This window comes from Oncorhynchus masou, chromosome 24 (assembly GCF_036934945.1).
Source record: "Oncorhynchus masou masou isolate Uvic2021 chromosome 24, UVic_Omas_1.1, whole genome shotgun sequence".
NCBI classification, from domain to species: domain Eukaryota; kingdom Metazoa; phylum Chordata; class Actinopteri; order Salmoniformes; family Salmonidae; genus Oncorhynchus; species Oncorhynchus masou.
In genome coordinates this window covers 2964540-2983171 of record NC_088235.1, presented here as the reverse complement: position 1 = coordinate 2983171, position 18632 = coordinate 2964540, and the positions used below count along the sequence as shown (strand labels likewise).

The 18632-nt window shown below is 48.6% G+C and overlaps 1 pseudogene; it reads left to right on the top strand.

The window, feature by feature from the left end:
* LOC135513362 (ryanodine receptor 2-like) overlaps positions 1 to 18632 on the top strand; it is a 358078-nt pseudogene that overhangs the window by 232451 nt on the left and 106995 nt on the right.

Genomic DNA, 18632 nt, shown 5'->3' with positions numbered 1-18632 from the left:
TCATTTAGTAAGTTCACCATTCTGTGATTCTCACTGTTAAACATCGTAACAGTGTTCAACACAATGCTATTTTCATCATCAATCGATATGATCCGTTATCATTCGATCCGATCCGTTATCATTCGATCTGATCCGTTATCATTCGATCCGATCCGTTATCATCTGATCTGATCCGTTATCATCTGATCTGATCCGTTATCATCTGATCTGATCTGTTATCATCTGATCTGATCCGTTATCATTCGATATGATCCGTTATCATCTGATCTGATCTGTTATCATCTGATCTGGATCTGATCCGTTATCATTCGATCTGATCCGTTATAATCTGATCTGATCCGTTATCATCTGATCTGATCCGTTATCATCTGATCTGATCCGTTATCATCTGATCTGATCCGTTATCATTCGATCTGATCCGTTATCATTCGATCTGATCCGTTATCATCTGATCTGATCCGTTATCATCTGATCTGATCCGTTATCATCTGATCTGATCCGTTATCATCTGATCTGATCCGTTATCATCTGATCTGATCCGTTATCATTCGATCTGATCAGTCAACGGCCATTTTTTTCTAAAGTCATCTGGTATAATTTAATTTCAACCCAATAAGCAAAAAATTGTAACCGTACCAATCTTCATGTTAAACTACTTTTACAAAATGAATTCAATGTGAATATGATGATTAAGAGGACGATAGGGTGTCTTGGAACTGATCAGCTACCCAGCTGGTTGAAATGGATTAAAAATATATCATCCAACCAGTTAAGCCATTCATGTCCATTACAGAAATATAATTAGGGGTTCGAGCAGAGAAGCTGGGTGAGACCCTATTGTATTTAATTAGGGGTTCGAGCAGAGAAGCTGGGTGAGACCCTATTGTATTTAATTAGGGGTTCGAGCAGAGAAGCTGGGTGAGACCCTATTGTATTTAATTAGGAGTTCCAGCAGAGAAGCTGGGTGAGACCCTATTGTCTTTAATTAGGGGTTCAGGCAGAGAAGCTGGGTGAGACCCTATTGTATTTAATTAGGGGTTCAGGCAGAGAAGCTGGGTGAGACCCTATTGTCTTTAATTAGGGGTTCAGGCAGAGAAGCTGGGTGAGACCCTATTGTCTTTAATTAGGGGTTCCGGCAGAGAAGCTGGGTGAGACCCTATTGTCTTTAATTAGGGGTTCCAGCAGAGAAGCTGGGTGAGACCCTATTGTATTTAATTAGGGGTTCCAGCAGAGACGCTGGGTGAGACCCTATTGTCTTTAATTAGGTGTTCGAGCAGAGAAGCTGGGTGAGACCCTATTGTCTTTAATTAGGGGTTTGAGCAGAGAAGCTGGGTGAGACCCTATTGTCTTTAATTAGGGGTTTGATTAGAGAAGCTGGGTGAGACCCTATTGTCTTTAATTAGGGGTTCGAGCAGAGAAGCTGGGTGAGACCCTATTGTCTTTAATTATGTGTTCGAGCAGAGAAGTTGGGTGAGACCCTATTGTCTTTAATTAGGGGTTCCAGCAGAGAAGCTGGGTGAGACCCTATTGTATTTCAATAGGGGTTCCAGCAGAGAAGCTGGGTGAGACCCTATTGTATTTCATTAGGGGTTCCAGCAGAGAAGCTGGGTGAGACCCTATTGTATTTCATTAGGGGTTCCAGCAGAGAAGCTGGGTGAGACCCTATTGTATTTCATTAGGGGTTTGAGCAGAGAAGCTGGGTGAGATCCTATTGTCTTTAATTAGGGGTTCAGGCAGAGAAGCTGGGTGAGACCCTATTGTATTTAATTAGGGGTTCAAGCAGAGAACCTGGGTGAGACCCTATTGTCTTTAATTAGGGTTTCGAGCAGAGAAGCTGGGTGAGATCCTATTGTATGTAAATAGGGGCCATGGAGCCAAACAGCCATGGAGCCAAACGGTCATGGAGCCAAACAGCCATGGAGCCAAACAACCATGGAGCCTAACAGCCATGGAGCCAAACAGCCATGGAGCCAAACAGTCATGGAGCCATACAGCCATGGAGCCTAACAGCCATGGAGCCAAACAGCCATGGAGCCAAACAGCCATGGAGCCAAACAGCCATGGAGCCAAACAGCCATGGAGCCAAACAGCCATGAAGCCTAACAGCCATGGAGCCAAACAGCCATGGAGCCAAACAGCCAAACAGCCATGGAGCCAAACAGCCATGGAGCCAAACAGCCAAACAGCCATGGAGCCAAACAGCCATGGAGCCAAACAGCCATGGAGCCAAATGGCCATGGAGCCAAATGGCCATGGAGCCAAACAGTCATAGAGCCAAACAGTCATGGAGCCTAACAGCCAAACAGTCATGGAGCCAAACAGCCATGGAGCCAAACAGCCATGGAGCCAAACAGCCATGGAGCCAAACAGCCATGAAGCCTAACAGCCATGGAGCCAAACAGCCATGGAGCCAAACAGCCAAACAGCCATGGAGCCAAACAGCCATGGAGCCAAACAGCCAAACAGCCATGGAGCCAAACAGCCATGGAGCCAAACAGCCATGGAGCCAAATGGCCATGGAGCCAAATGGCCATGGAGCCAAACAGTCATAGAGCCAAACAGTCATGGAGCCTAACAGCCAAACAGTCATGGAGCCAAACAGCCATGGAGCCAAACAGCCATGGAGCCAAACAGCCATGGAGCCAAACAGCCTAACAGCCATGGAGCCAAACAGCCATGGAGCCAAACAGCCATGGAGCCAAACAGCCTAACAGCCATGGAGCCAAACATCCATGGAGCCAAACAGCCATGGAGCCAAACAGCCATGGAGCCAAACAGCCATGGAGCCAAATGGCCATGGAGCCAAACAGTCATAGAGCCAAACAGTCATGGAGCCTAACAGCCAAACAGTCATGGAGCCAAACAGCCAAACAGCCATGGAGCCAAACAGCCATGGAGCCAAACAGCCATGGAGCCAAACAGCCATGGAGCCAAACAGCCTAACAGCCATGGAGCCAAACATCCATGGAGCCAAACAGCCATGGAGCCAAACAGCCTAACAGCCATGGAGCCATACAGCCAAACAGCCATGGAGCCAAACAGCCTAACAGCCATGGAGCCAAACAGCCATGGAGCCAAACAGCCATGGAGCCAAACAGCCATGGAGCCAAACAGTCTAATAGTTATTATTTCTAACTATTTCTATTTACATCCTCAATTTCTGCAAGATGCCAAAACATTGGACATAACAGGACAGGCCAGTGGATTCCCTCTGGGGGGAGTTTTCTCTAATCCAATGCTTATGACTCATCCAGAACCAGCCATTGATCCTGCTGGATAATCTGTTGGATACGGTGTCGTATCAAAAACCTCTTTAACAACCGACAACATGAAGTAGCCAGATAAGGTTCGCGCGCTAGCTACACTGACAGATGTCAGTGAACAACAAAATGTTAATGTTTATCAACGCCACGTGGAAATTCCCACACCCAATTGGTGAATATACAATACCAGTCAGAAGTTTGGACACACCTACTGATTCCAGGGGTTTTCTTCATATTTACTCTTTACTGGTTGAAAGAGTACATTTTACATGGTTGAAAGAGTGCGCAAAGCTGTCATCGAAGCAAAGGGTGGCTGCTTTAAAGAATCTGAATTATATTTTGATTTGTTTAAATAAGGATCCGCCCCTTTTTTTTCAATTTTCTCCTAAAATGACATACCCAATTCTAACTGCCTGTAGCTCAGGACCTAAAATGACACACCCAAATCTTAACTGCCTGTAGCTCAGGACCTAAAATGACACACCCAAATCTAACTGCCTGTAGCTTAGGACCTAAAATGACACACCCAAATCTAACTGCCTGTAGCTCAGGACCTAAAATGACATACCCAATTCTAACTGTCTGTATCTCAGGACCTAAAATGACACACCCAATTCTGACTGTCTGTATCTCAGGACCTAAAATGACACACCCAATTCTGACTGCCTGTAGCTCAGGACCTAAAATGACATACCCAAATCTAACTGCCTGTAGCTCAGGACCTAAAATGACATACCCAAATCTAACTGCCTGTAGCTCAGGACCTAAAATGACATACCCAATTCTGACTGCCTGTAGCTCAGGACCTAAAATGACATACCCAATTCTGACTGCCTGTAGCTCAGGACCTAAAATGACATACCCACATCTAACTGCCTGTAGCTCAGGACCTGAAGCGAGGATATGCATATTCTTGGAACCATTTGAAAGGAAACACTTTGAAGTTTGTGGAAATGTGAAACACATTAGATCTGTGAAACACATTAGATCTGGTAAAAGATAATACAAATAAGTAAAAACAACTGTTTTTTTTGCATCATCATCATCATCTTTGAAATGCAAGAGAAAGGCCATAATGTATTTTTCCAGCACAGGTACAATTTAGATGTTGGCCACTAGATGGCAGCAGTGTATGTGCAAAGGTTTAGACTGATCCAATGAACCATTATATTTCTGTTCAAAATTTTGTATCAAGACTGCCCAAATGTGCCTAATTGGTTTATTCATACATTTTCAAGTTCATAACTGTGCACTCTCCTCAAACAATAGCATGGTATTTGTTCACTGTAATAGCTACTGGAAATTGGAAAGTGCAGTTAGATTAACAAGAATTTAAGCTTTGCCGATATCAGATATGTCTATGTCCTGGGAAATGTTCTTGTTTCTTACAACCTCATGCTAATCACATTAGCCTACGTTAGCTCCACCTCATGTCTAATCACATTAGCCTACGTTAGCTCAACCTCATGTCTAATCACATTAGCCTACGTTAGCTCAACCTCATGGCTAATCACATTAGCCAACGTTAGCTCAACCTCATGTCTAATCACATTAGCCAACGTTAGCTCAACCTCATGTCTAATCACATTAGCCTACGTTAGCTCCACCTCATGTCTAATCACATTAGCCTACGTTAGCTCAACCTCATGTCTAATCACATTAGCCTACATTAGCTCAACCTCATGTCTAATCACATTAGCCTACGTTAGCTCAACCTCATGTCTAATCACATTAGCCTACGTTAGCTCCACCTCATGTCTAATCACATTAGCCAACGTTAGCTCAACCTCATGTCTAATCACATTAGCCTACGTTAGCTCCACCTCATGTCTAATCACATTAGCCTACGTTAGCTCAACCTCATATCTAATCACATTAGCCAACGTTAGCTCAACCTCATGTCTAATCACATTAGCCTACGTTAGCTCAACCTCATGTCTAATCACATTAGCCTACGTTAGCTCCACCTCATGTCTAATCACATTAGCCTACGTTAGCTCCACCTCATGTCTAATCACATTAGCCTACGTTAGCTCAACCTCATGTCTAATCACATTAGCCTACGTTAGCTCCACCTCATGTCTAATCACATTAGCCTACGTTAGCTCCACCTCATGTCTAATCACATTAGCCTACGTTAGCTCAACCTCATGTCTAATCACATTAGCCTACGTTAGCTCCACCGTGGACGGGACACTGATCCTGCAGTTTTAACACTTTTTTGGTTACTACATGATTCCATATGTGTTATAACATAGTTTGATGCCTTATTCTGTCTTATTCTACAATGTAGAAGATGGTAAAAATAAAGATAAACCCTGGGATGAGGAGGTGTGTCCAAACTGTTGACTGGTACTGTAGATAAGTAGCCTTCATCATTCTTCTGAGGTGGAACCTAAATATGCATTTCATCTCTTGAACAGGAAATTGCATCAAAATAGTGGTGGCTACTTCCTCTGAGGTGTTACTTTAAGGTCCTCCATTTAGAATTGAGTGAAAAACACTTCAAATGCTTTACTCCTCTGGCTCCGAATGACCGATCTGTACAACACTTGATATATGGTATCCATGGACCAAGATCTCACAAATGATGTTTTTTCCAGGCTAGCATGTCAAACAACATGGTCATTACTGACCAATAAACATTCACGTGACATGTATTCACGACTTGAAATATGCCGAGGTCATTTTTAATGTTTTTTCACGTTTTTTCCAAATCCCTACTTTGATTGACAATGGAAGTATGATGCATCGTGACAATCTAAAAGTGTCCTGTCTAGAACCTTCTACAGACTATGTTGACACCACATTGCATACATTTACAACGACCATCATTTGTTCTGTGGCTCATTTTAATATTGCATTAAGTCTAGTAAAAGAGGTGACTGGGTTAGTTAAACCAGTTATTCTGGAGAAGGAGTGTCTTCCTGAACATGAGCTGTCCCTCACTTTTCCTCTTCCTCCTTCCTCCCCCTCCCTCCTCCCCATCCTCCTCTTCCTCCCCTACCTCCTCCTCCCCTTCCTCCCCCTCCCTCCTCCACTTCCTCCTCTTCCTCCCCTACCTCCTCCTCCCTCCTCCCCTTCCTCCTCTTCCTCCCCTACCTCCTCCTTCCTCCTCCTCCTCCCCTTCCTCCTTCCTCCTCCTCCTGCCCCTTCCTCCTCTTCCTCTTTCCTCCCCCTACCCCCCTCCTCATCTTTCTCCTTCCTCCCCTACCTCCTCTTCCTCCTTCCTCCCCCTACCTCCCCCCCTCCTCCTCTTCCTCCTTCCTCCCCTACCTCCTCTTCCTCCTTCCTCCCCTACCTCCTCCTCCTCCTGCCCCTTCCTCCCATTCCTCCTTCCTCCCCCTACCTCCCCCCTCCTCCTCTTCCTTCTTCCTCCCCCTCCCTCCTCCTCTTCCTCCCTCCTCCCCCTCCCTCCACTTCCTCCTGCAGGCAGCGTCCAGCCCTAGGTGAATGTCTTGCAGCGTTCTCGGGAGCGTTCCCTGTGGCCTTCCTGGAACCAGAGCTCAACCAGTTCAACAACTACTCCATCTACATTACCAAGGGCTCCCGGGACAGAACAGGTACTGTTGCAAACTGTCCTTCAGGTGTTTTAGAATCAACGACAGGATCGGTTTGGATGGAGAGATAGAGAGAAGCTTGGCATAAATGTTGCAAACTGATTTGAGGAATGACTGCATACATTCTTTATGTCTCCTTTTATCTCTCTGTCTCTTACTCCCTCTCTCCCTCCACCCTCTCTCCCCCTCCACCCTCTCTCTTTCTTTCTTTATCTCTCTCTGCCTCCCTTTTCCTCCCTCTCTCTATTTCCCTCTCTCTCTCTCTCCCTCCACCCTCTTTATCTCTCTCTACCTCTCTTTTCCTTATCTCTATTTCCCTCTCTCTCTCTCCCTCCAACCTCTCTCTCTCCCTCTCCCCTATCTCTCTCCCTCCACCCTCTCTCTCCCTCCTCCCTCTCTCCATTTCCCTCTCTCTCCCTTCACCCTATCTCTCTCTCCCTCCACCCTCTCTCTCTCTCTCCCTCCACCCTATCTCTCTCTCTCCCTCCACCCTCTCTCTCTCTCTCACTCCACCCTCCACCCTCTCTCTCCCTCCTCCCTCTCTCCATTCACCTCTCTCTCTCTCACTCCACCCTATCTCCCTCCACTCTCCACCCTCTCTCTCCCTCGTCCCTCTCTCCATTTCCCTCTCTCTCTCCTCTCTTCCTTGAAGCTTCCCCAGCTCTAGATCTGCCCTTCCAGGTCGGAGAGATGTGTCCAGACATCCCGTCCCTGGAGAAGTCTCTGGAGGAGATCATGGATCTGGCTGAGTCTGGCCTGCACTACACGCAGATGCCTCACGTTATGGAGGTAGAGACTGGTTTATTACCAGGAGACTGGTGGTTTATTACCAGGAGACTGGTGGTTTATTAACAGGAGACTGGTGGTTTATTACCAGGAGACTGGTGGTTTATTACCAGGAGACTGGTGGTTTATTACCAGGAGACTGGTGGTTTATTAACAGGAGACTGGTGGTTTATTAACAGGAGACTGGTGGTTTATTACCAGGAGACTGGTGGTTTATTAACAGGAGACTGGTGGTTTATTACCAGGAGACTGGTGGTTTATTACCAGGAGACTGGTGGTTTATTAACAGGAGACTGGTGGTTTATTACCAGGAGACTGGTGGTTTATTACCAGGAGACTGGTGGTTTATTAACAGGAGACTGGTGGTTTATTACCAGGAGACTGGTGGTTTATTACCAGGAGACTGGTGGTTTATTACCAGGAGACTGGTGGTTTATTACCAGAAGACTGGTGGTTTATTACCAGAAGACTGGTGGTTTATTAACAGGAGACTGGTGGTTTATTACCAGGAGACTGGTGGTTTATTACCAGGAGACTGGTGGTTTATTAACAGGAGACTGGTGGTTTATTACCAGGAGACTGGTGGTTTATTACCAGGAGACTGGTGGTTTATTAACAGGAGACTGGTGGTTTATTACCAGGAGACTGGTGGTTTATTACCAGGAGACTGGTGGTTTATTACCAGGAGACTGGTGGTTTATTACCAGGAGACTGGTGGTTTATTACCAGGAGACTGGTGGTTTATTACCAGGAGACTGGTGGTTTATTACCAGGAGACTGGTGGTTTATTAACAGGAGACTGGTGGTTTATTACCAGGAGACTGGTGGTTTATTAACAGGAGACTGGTGGTTTATTACCAGGAGACTGGTGGTTTATTAACAGGAGACTGGTGGTTTATTACCAGGAGACTGGTGGTTTATTACCAGGAGACTGGTGGTTTATTACCAGGAGACTGGTGGTTTATTAACAGGAGACTGGTGGTTTATTAACAGGAGACTGGTGGTTTATTAACAGGAGACTGGTGGTTTATTACCAGGAGACTGGTGGTTTATTACCAGGAGACTGGTGGTTTATTACCAGGAGACTGGTGGTTTATTAACAGGAGACTGGTGGTTTATTAACAGGAGACTGGTTTATTAACAGGAGACTGGTGGTTTATTACCAGGAGACTGGTGGTTTATTACCAGGAGACTGGTGGTTTATTACCAGGAGACTGGTGGTTTATTAACAGGAGACTGGTGGTTTATTACCAGGAGACTGGTGGTTTATTACCAGGAGACTGGTGGTTTATTACCAGGAGACTGGTGGTTTATTACCAGGAGACTGGTGGTTTATTAACAGTAGACTGGTGGTTTATTACCAGGAGACTGGTGGTTTATTAACAGGAGACTGGTGGTTTATTAACAGGAGACTGGTGGTTTATTAACAGGAGACTGGTGGTTTATTACCAGGAGACTGGTGGTTTATTACCAGGAGACTGGTGGTTTATTACCAGGAGACTGGTGGTTTATTACCAGGAGACTGGTGGTTTATTAACAGGAGACTGGTGGTTTATTAACAGGAGACTGGTGGTTTATTACCAGGAGACTGGTGGTTTATTACCAGGAGACTGGTGGTTTATTACCAGGAGACTGGTGGTTTATTAACAGGAGACTGGTGGTTTATTACCAGGAGACTGGTGGTTTATTAATCAAATCAAATCAAATCAAATCAAATCAAATGTATTTATATAGCCCTTCGTACATCAGCTGATATCTCAAAGTGCTGTACAGAAACCCAGCCTAAAACCCCAAACAGCAAGCAATGCAGGTGTAGAAGCACGGTGGCTAGGAAAAACTCCCTAGAAAAGCCAAAACCTAGGAAGAAACCTAGAGAGGAACCAGGCTATGTGGGGTGGCCAGTCCTCTTCTGGCTGTGCCGGGTAGAGATTATAACAGAACATGGCCAAGATGTTCAAATGTTCATAAATGACCAGCATGGTCGAATAATAATAAGGCAGAACAGTTGAAACTGGAGCAGCAGCACGGCCAGGTGGACTGGGAACAGCAAGGAGTCATCATGTCAAGTAGTCCTGGGGCATGGTCCTAGGGCTCAGGTCAGTTGAAACTGGAGCAGCAGCACGGCCAGGTGGACTGGGGACAGCAAGGAGTCATCATGTCAGGTAGTCCTGGGGCATGGTCCTAGGGCTCAGGTCCTCCGAGAGAGAGAAGGAGAGAATTAGAGAACGCACACTTAGATTCACACAGGACACCGAATTGGACAGGAGAAGTACTCCAGATATAACAAACTGACCCCAGCCCCCCGACACATAAACTACTGCAGCATAAATACTGGAGGCTGAGACAGGAGGGGACAGGAGACTGGTGGTTTATTAACATGAGACTGGTGGTTTATTACCAGGAGACTGGTGGTTTATTAACAGGAGACTGGTTTATTACCAGGAGACTGGTGGTTTATTACCAGGAGACGGGTGGTTTATTACCAGGAGACTGGTGGTTTATTAACAGGAGACTGGTGGTTTATTACCAGGAGACTGGTGGTTTATTAACAGGAGACGGGTGGTTTATTACCAGGAGACTGGTGGTTTATTAACAGGAGACTGGTGGTTTATTAACAGGAGACTGGTGGTTTATTACCAGGAGACTGGTGGTTTATTACCAGGAGACTGGTGGTTTATTACCAGGAGACTGGTGGTTTATTAACAGGAGACTGGTGGTTTATTACCAGGAGACTGGTGGTTTATTAACAGGAGACTGGTGGTTTATTACCAGGAGACTGGTGGTTTATTAACAGGAGACTGGTGGTTTATTACCAGGAGACTGGTGGTTTATTAACAGGAGACTGGTGGTTTATTAACAGGAGACTGGTGGTTTATTACCAGGAGACTGGTGGTTTATTACCAGGAGACTGGTGGTTTATTACCAGGAGACTGGTGGTTTATTACCAGGAGACTGGTGGTGTATTAACAGGAGACTGGTGGTTTATTAACAGGAGACTGGTGGTTTATTAACAGGAGACTGGTGGTTTATTAACAGGAGACTGGTGGTTTATTACCAGGAGACTGGTGGTTTATTAACAGTAGACTGGTGGTTTATTAACAGGAGACTGGTGGTTTATTACCAGGAGACTGGTGGTTTATTAACAGGAGACTGGTGGTTTATTAACAGGAGACTGGTGGTTTATTAACAGGAGACTGGTGGTTTATTAACAGGAGACTGGTGGTTTATTACCAGGAGACTGGTGGTTTATTAACAGGAGACTGGTGGTTTATTACCAGGAGACTGGTGGTTTATTAACAGGAGACTGGTGGTTTATTAACAGGAGACTGGTGGTTTATTACCAGGAGACTGGTGGTTTATTACCAGGAGACTGGTGGTTTATTAACAGGAGACTGGTGGTTTATTAACAGGAGACTGGTGGTTTATTAACAGGAGACTGGTGGTTTATTAACAGGAGACTGGTGGTTTATTAACAGGAGACTGGTGGTTTATTAACAGGAGACTGGTCTATTAACAGGAGTTTGGTGGTTTATTACCAGGAGACTGGTGGTTTATTACCACGAGACTGGTGGTTTATTACCAGGAGACTGGTGGTTTATTACCAGGAGACTGGTGGTTTATTACCAGGAGACTGGTTTATTACCAGGAGACTGGTGGTTTATTACCAGGAGACTGGTGGTGTATTAACAGGAGACTGGTGGTTTATTACCAGGAGACTGGTTTATTACCAGGAGACTGGTGGTTTATTACCAGGAGACTGGTGGTTTATTACCAGGAGACTGGTTTATTACCAGGAGACTGGTGGTTTATTAACAGTAGACTGGTGGTTTATTACCAGGAGACTGGTGGTTTATTAACAGGAGACTGGTGGTTTATTACCAGGAGACTGGTGGTTTATTAACAGGAGGCTGGTGGTTTATTACCAGGAGACTGGTGGTTTATTAACAGGAGACTGGTGGTTTATTACCAGGAGACTGGTGGTTTATTACCAGGAGACTGGTGGTTTATTACCAGGAGACTGGTGGTTTATTACCAGGAGACTGGTGGTTTATTAACAGGAGACTGGTGGTTTATTACCAGGAGACTGGTGGTTTATTAACAGGAGACTGGTGGTTTATTAACAGGAGACTGGTGGTTTATTAACAGGAGACTGGTGGTTTATTAACAGGAGACTGGTGGTTTATTACCAGGAGACTGGTGGTTTATTAACAGGAGACTGGTGGTTTATTACCAGGAGACTGGTGGTTTATTACCAGGAGACTGGTGGTTTATTAACAGGAGACTGTTGCTTTATTACCAGGAGACTGGTTTATTAACAGGAGACTGGTGGTTTATTACCAGGAGATTGGTGGTTTATTACCAGGAGACTGTTGGTTTATTACCAGGAGACTGGTGGTTTATTAACAGGAGACTGGTGGTTTATTACCAGGAGACTGGTGGTTCATTACCAGGAGACTGGTGGTTTATTAACAGGAGACTGGTGGTTTATTACCAGGAGACTGGTGGTTTATTACCAGGAGACTGGTGGTTTATTAACAGGAGACTGGTGGTTTATTAACAGGAGACTGGTGGTTTATTACCAGGAGACTGGTGGTTTATTAACAGGAGACTGGTGGTTTATTAACAGGAGACTGGTGGTTTATTACCAGGAGACTGGTGGTTTATTACCAGGAGACTGGTGGTTTATTACCAGGAGACTGGTGGTTTATTAACAGGAGACTGGTGGTTTATTACCAGGAGACTGGTGGTTTATTAACAGGAGACTGGTGGTTTATTACCAGGAGACTGGTGGTTTATTAACAGGAGACTGGTGGTTTATTACCAGGAGACTGGTGGTTTATTAACAGGAGACTGGTGGTTTATTACCAGGAGACTGGTGGTTTATTAACAGGAGACTGGTGGTTTATTACCAGGAGACTGGTGGTTTATTACCAGGAGACTGGTGGTTTATTACCAGGAGACTGGTGGTTTATTACCAGGAGACTGGTGGTTTATTACCAGGAGACTGGTGGTTTATTACCAGGAGACTGGTGGTTTATTAACAGGAGACTGGTGGTTTATTACCAGGAGACTGGTTTATTACCAGGAGACTGGTGGTTTATTACCAGGAGACTGGTGGTTTATTACCAGGAGACTGGTGGTTTATTAACAGGAGACTCTGCCCATACTGCCAACCCCCTAAGGCTTACCATGCCCATACTGCCAACCCCCTAAGGCTTACCATGCCCATACTGCCAACTCCCAGGTCTTACCATGCCCATACTGCCAACCCCCAGGGCTTACCATGACAATACTGCCAACCCCCTAAGGCTTACCATGCCCATACTGCCAACTCCCAGGTCTTACCATGCCCATACTGCCAACCCCCAGGGCTTACCATGACAATACTGCCAACCCCCTAAGGTTTACCATGCCCATACTGCCAACTCCCAGGTCTTACCATGCCCATACTGCCAACCCCCAGGGCTTACCATGCCCATACTGCCAACTCCCAGGGCTTACCATGCCCATACTGCCAACCCCTAGGGCTTACCATGCCCATACTGCCAACCCCCAGGTCTTACCATGCCCATACTGCCAACCCCCAGGTCTTACCATGCCCATACTGCCAACCCCCTAGGGCTTACCATGCCCATACTGCCAACCCCCAGGGCTTACCATGCCCATACTGCCAACCCCCTAAGGCTTACCATGCCCATACTGCCAACTCCCAGGTCTTACCGTGCCCATACTGCCAACCCCCAGGGTTTACCGTGCCCATCCTGCCAACCCCCAGGGCTTACCATGCCCATCCTGCCAACCCCCTAGGGCTTACCATGCCCATACTGCCAACCCACAGGTCTTACCATGCCCATACTGCCTACCCCAGGTCTTACCATGCCCATACTGCCAACCCCCTAGGGCTTACCATGCCCATACTGCCAACCCCCAGGGCTTACCATGCCCATACTGCCAACCCCCTAAGGCTTACCATGCCCATACTGCCAACTCCCAGGTCTTACCGTGCCCATACTGCCAACCCCCAGGGCTTACCGTGCCCATCCTGCCAACCCCCAGGGCTTACCATGCCCATCCTGCCAACCCCCTAGGGCTTACCATGCCCATACTGCCAACCCCCAGGTCTTACCATGCCCATACTGCCTACCCCAGTGCTTACCATGCCCATACTGCCAACCCCCAGGTCTTACCATGTCCATACTGCCAACCCCCAGGTCTTCCCATGCCCATACTGCCAACCCCGCAGGGCTTACCATGCCCATACTGCCAACCCCCAGGGCTTACCATGCCCATACTGCCAAACCCAAGGGCTTACCATGCCCATACTGCCAACACCCAGGGCTTACCATGCCAATATTGCCAACTCCCAGGTCTTACCATGCCCATACTGCCAACCCCCAGGGCTTACCATGCCCATACTGCCAACCCCGCAGGGCTTACCATGCCCATACTGCCAACTCCCAGGGCTTACCATGCCAATACTGCCAACTCCCAGGGCTTACCATGCCCATATGCCAACCCCCAGGGCTTACCATGCCCATACTGCCAACCCCCAGGGCTTACCATGCCCATACTGCCAACACCCTGGGCTTACCATGCCCATACTGCCAACACCCAGGGCTTACCATGCCCATACTGCCAAACCCCAGGGCTTACCATGCCCATACTGCCAACCCCCAGGGCTTACCATGCCCATACTGCCAACCCCCTAGGGCTTACCATGCCCGTACTGCCTACCCCGCAGGGCTTACCATGCCCTTACTGCCAACTCCCAGGGCTTACCATGCCAATACTGCCAACTCCCAGGTCTTACCATGCCCATACTGCCAACCCCCAGGGCTTACCATGCCCATACTGCCAAACCCGCAGGGCTTACCATGCCCATACTGCCAACTCCCAGGGCTTACCATGCCCATACTGCCAACCCCCAGGGCTTACCATGTCCATACTGCCAACCCCAGGGCTTACCATGCCCATACTGCCAACACCCAGGGCTTACCATGCCAATACTGCCAACTCCCAGGTCTTACCATGCCCATACTGCCAACCCCCAGGGCTTACCATGCCCATACTACCACCCCCAGGGCTTACCATGCCCATACTGCCAACCCCCTAGGGCTTACCATGCCCATACTGCCAACTCCCAGGTCTTACCATGCTCATACTGCCAACCCCCAGGGCTAACCATGCCCATACTGCCAACCCCCAGGGCTTACCATGCCAATACTGCCAACCCCCTGGGCTTACCATGCCCATACTGCCAACCCCCAGGGCTTACCATGCCCATACTACCAACCCCCAGGGCTTACCATGCCCATACTGCCAACCCCCTAGGGCTTACCATGCCCATACTGCCAACTCCCAGGTCTTACCATGCTCATACTGCCAACCCCCAGGGCTTACCATGCCCATACTGCCAACTCCCAGGTCTTACCATGCTCATACTGCCAACCCCAGGGCTTACCATGCCCATACTGCCAACCCCCAGGGCTTACCATGCCCTTACTGCCAACTCCCAGGGCTTACCATGCCAATACTGCCAACTCCCAGGTCTTACCATGCCCATACTGCCAACCCCCAGGGCTTACCATGCCCATACTGCCAAACCCGCAGGGCTTACCATGCCCATACTGCCAACTCCCAGGGCTTACCATGCCCATACTGCCAACCCCCAGGGCTTACCATGCCCATACTGCCAACCCCAGGGCTTACCATGCCCATACTGCCAACACCCAGGGCTTACCATGCCAATACTGCCAACTCCCAGGTCTTACCATGCCCATACTGCCAACCCCCAGGGCGTACCATGCCCATACTACCAACCCCCAGGGCTTACCATGCCCATACTGCCAACCCCCTAGGGCTTACCATGCCCATACTGCCAACTCCCAGGTCTTACCATGCTCATACTGCCAACCCCCAGGGCTTACCATGCCCATACTGCCAACCCCAGGGCTTACCATGCCAATACTGCCAACCCCCTGGGCTTACCATGCCTATACTGCCAACCCCCAGGGCTTACCATGCCCATACTACCAACCCCCAGGGCTTACCATGCCCATACTGCCAACCCCCTAGGGCTTACCATGCCCATACTGCCAACTCCCAGGTCTTACCATGCTCATACTGCCAACCCCCAGGGCTTACCATGCCCATACTACCAACCCCCAGGGCTTACCATGCCAATACTGCCAACCCCCTAGGGCTTACCATGCCCATACTGCCAACCCCCAGGTCTTACCATGCCCATACTGCCAACCCCCAGGGCTTACCATGCCCATACTGCCAACCCCCTAGGGCTTACCATGCCCATACTGCCAACTCCCAGGTCTTACCATGCTCATACTGCCAACCCCCAGGGCTTACCATGCCCATACTGCCAACCCCCAGGGCTTACCATGCCAATACTGCCAACCCCCTGGGCTTACCATGCCCATACTGCCAACCCCCAGGGCTTACCATGCCCATACTACCAACCCCCAGGGCTTACCATGCCCATACTGCCAACCCCCTAGGGCTTACCATGCCCATACTGCCAACTCCCAGGTCTTACCATGCTCATACTGCCAACCCCCAGGGCTTACCATGCCCATACTGCCAACCCCCAGGGCTTACCATGCCAATACTGCCAACCCCCTAGGGCTTACCATGCCCATACTGCCAACCCCCAGGTCTTACCATGCCCATACTGCCAACCCCCAGGGCTTACCATGCCCATACTGCCAACCCCCTAGGGCTTACCATGCCCATACTGCCAACCCCCAGGGCTTACCATGCCCATACTGCCAACCCCCAGGGCTTACCATGCCCATACTGCCAAGCCCCAGGGCTTACCATGCCCATACTGCCAACCCCCAGGGCTTACCATGCCCATACTGCCAGCCCCCAGGTCTTACCATGCCCATACTGCCAACCCCCAGGGCTTACCATGCCCATACTGCCAACCCCCAGGGCTTACCATGCCCATACTGCCAACCCACAGGGCTTACCATGCCCATACTGCAAACCCCCAGGGCTTACCATGCCCATACTGCCAACCCCCAGGTCTTACCATGCCCATACTCCCGACCCCCAGGTCTTACCATGCCCATACTGCCAACCCCCAGGTCTTACCATGCCCATACTGCCAACTTCCAGGGCCACCATTCAAGCATAATACATCAATTCACAGGTTCTTCATCCCTTATTTTGATAGTGAATTCATAATCACCTTATCAGAGGTCATATTTCATAACAACAGGTTCTAAATGGAGCAAAACAATAAATATAGCACACATAAAGAAAATGGCTGTTTGACAACGACCTACCAGCCCCTGATTGTGTTCTGTTGGGGACACGAAACCATTACCACTAACCACTAGATGGAGCCAAAGGTCAATATATTGTCTGTCAGGGTCCATTAATGATGCAAAGAATGTACCAATTGTCCCAATTCTATATAAGTGTTCAAAGGAACGTCAGAGTGTGTGTGTGGGGGCCTGCAGCCTTGTGTCAACAGTCACAAGGCTGCAGGGCCAGAGGGATTACCAGGACGTGTGCTCTGGGCATGCGTTGACCAACTGGCAGGTGTCTTCACTGACATTTTCAACATGTCCCCGATTGAGTCATTAATACCAACATGTTTCAAGCAGACCACCGTAGTCCCTGTGCCCAAGACCACAAAGGCAACCTGCCTAAATGACTACAGATCCGTTTCACTCACGTACCTAGCAGCTCAGCGTTCAACACCATCGTACCCTCAAAGCTGATCACCAAGCTAAGGAACCTGGGACTAAACACCTCCCTCTGCAACTGGATCCTAGACTTCCTGACAGGCCGCCACCAGGTGGTGAGGGTAGGTAGCAACACATCTGCCACGCTGATCCTCAACACTGGAGCTCCCCATGGGTGCGAGCTCAGTCCCCTCCTGTACTCCCTGTTCACCCACGACTGCACGGCCAGGCACAACTCCAACACCATCATTAAGTTTGCTGACAACACAACAGTGGTAGGCCTGATCACCGACAACGACGAGAACGCCTATAGGGAGGAGGTCAGAGACCTGGCTGGGTGGTGCCAGAATAACAACCTATCCCTCAACGTAACCAAGACTAAGGATGATTGTGGACTACAGGAAAAGGAGGACCGAGCATGTCCCCATTCTCATCGTCGGGGCTGAAGTGTAGCAGGTTGAGAGCTTCAAATTCCTTGGTGTCCACATCAACAACAACCTAGACTGTTCCAGCACTCTAGTTACTGTGAGGAAGGAGCAGCACTCTAGTCACTGTGAGGAAGGATCAACACTCTAGTCACTGGGAGGAAGGAGCAACACTCTCGTCACTTAGGAAGCAGCAACACTAGTCACTGTGAGGAAGGAGCAGCACTCTAGTCACTATGAGGAAGGAGCAGCACTCTCGTCACTTTGAGGAAGCAGCAACACTCTAGTCACTGTGAGTAAGGAGCAACACTCTAGTCACTGAGGAAGGAGCAGCACTCTAGTCACTGTGAGGAAGCAGCAACACTATAGTCACTGTGAGGAAGGAGCTGCTAGTCACTGTGAGGAAGGAGCAGCACTATAGTCACTGTGAGGAAGGAGCAGCACTCTAGTCACTGTGAGGAAGGAGCAGCACTCTAGTCACTGTGAGGAAGGAGCAGCACTAGTCACTGTGAGGAAGGAGCTGCTAGTCACTGTGAGGAAGGAGCAGCACTATAGTCACTGTGAGGAAGGAGCAGCACTCTAGTCACTGTGAGGAAGGAGCAGCACTCTCGTCACTGTGAGGAAGGAGCAGCACTCTAGTCACCGTGAGGAAGGAGCAGCACTCTACTCACTGTGAGGAAGGAGCAGCACTCTCATCACCGTGAGGAAGGAGCAGCACTCTCGTCACCGTGAGGAAGGAGCAGCACTCTACTCACTGTGGGGAAGGAGCAACACTCTAGTCGCTGTGAGGAAGGAGCAGCACTCTCGTCACTGTGAGGAAGGAGCAGCACTCTAGTCACCGTGAGGAAGGAGCAGCACTCTACTCACTGTGAGGAAGGAGCAGCACTC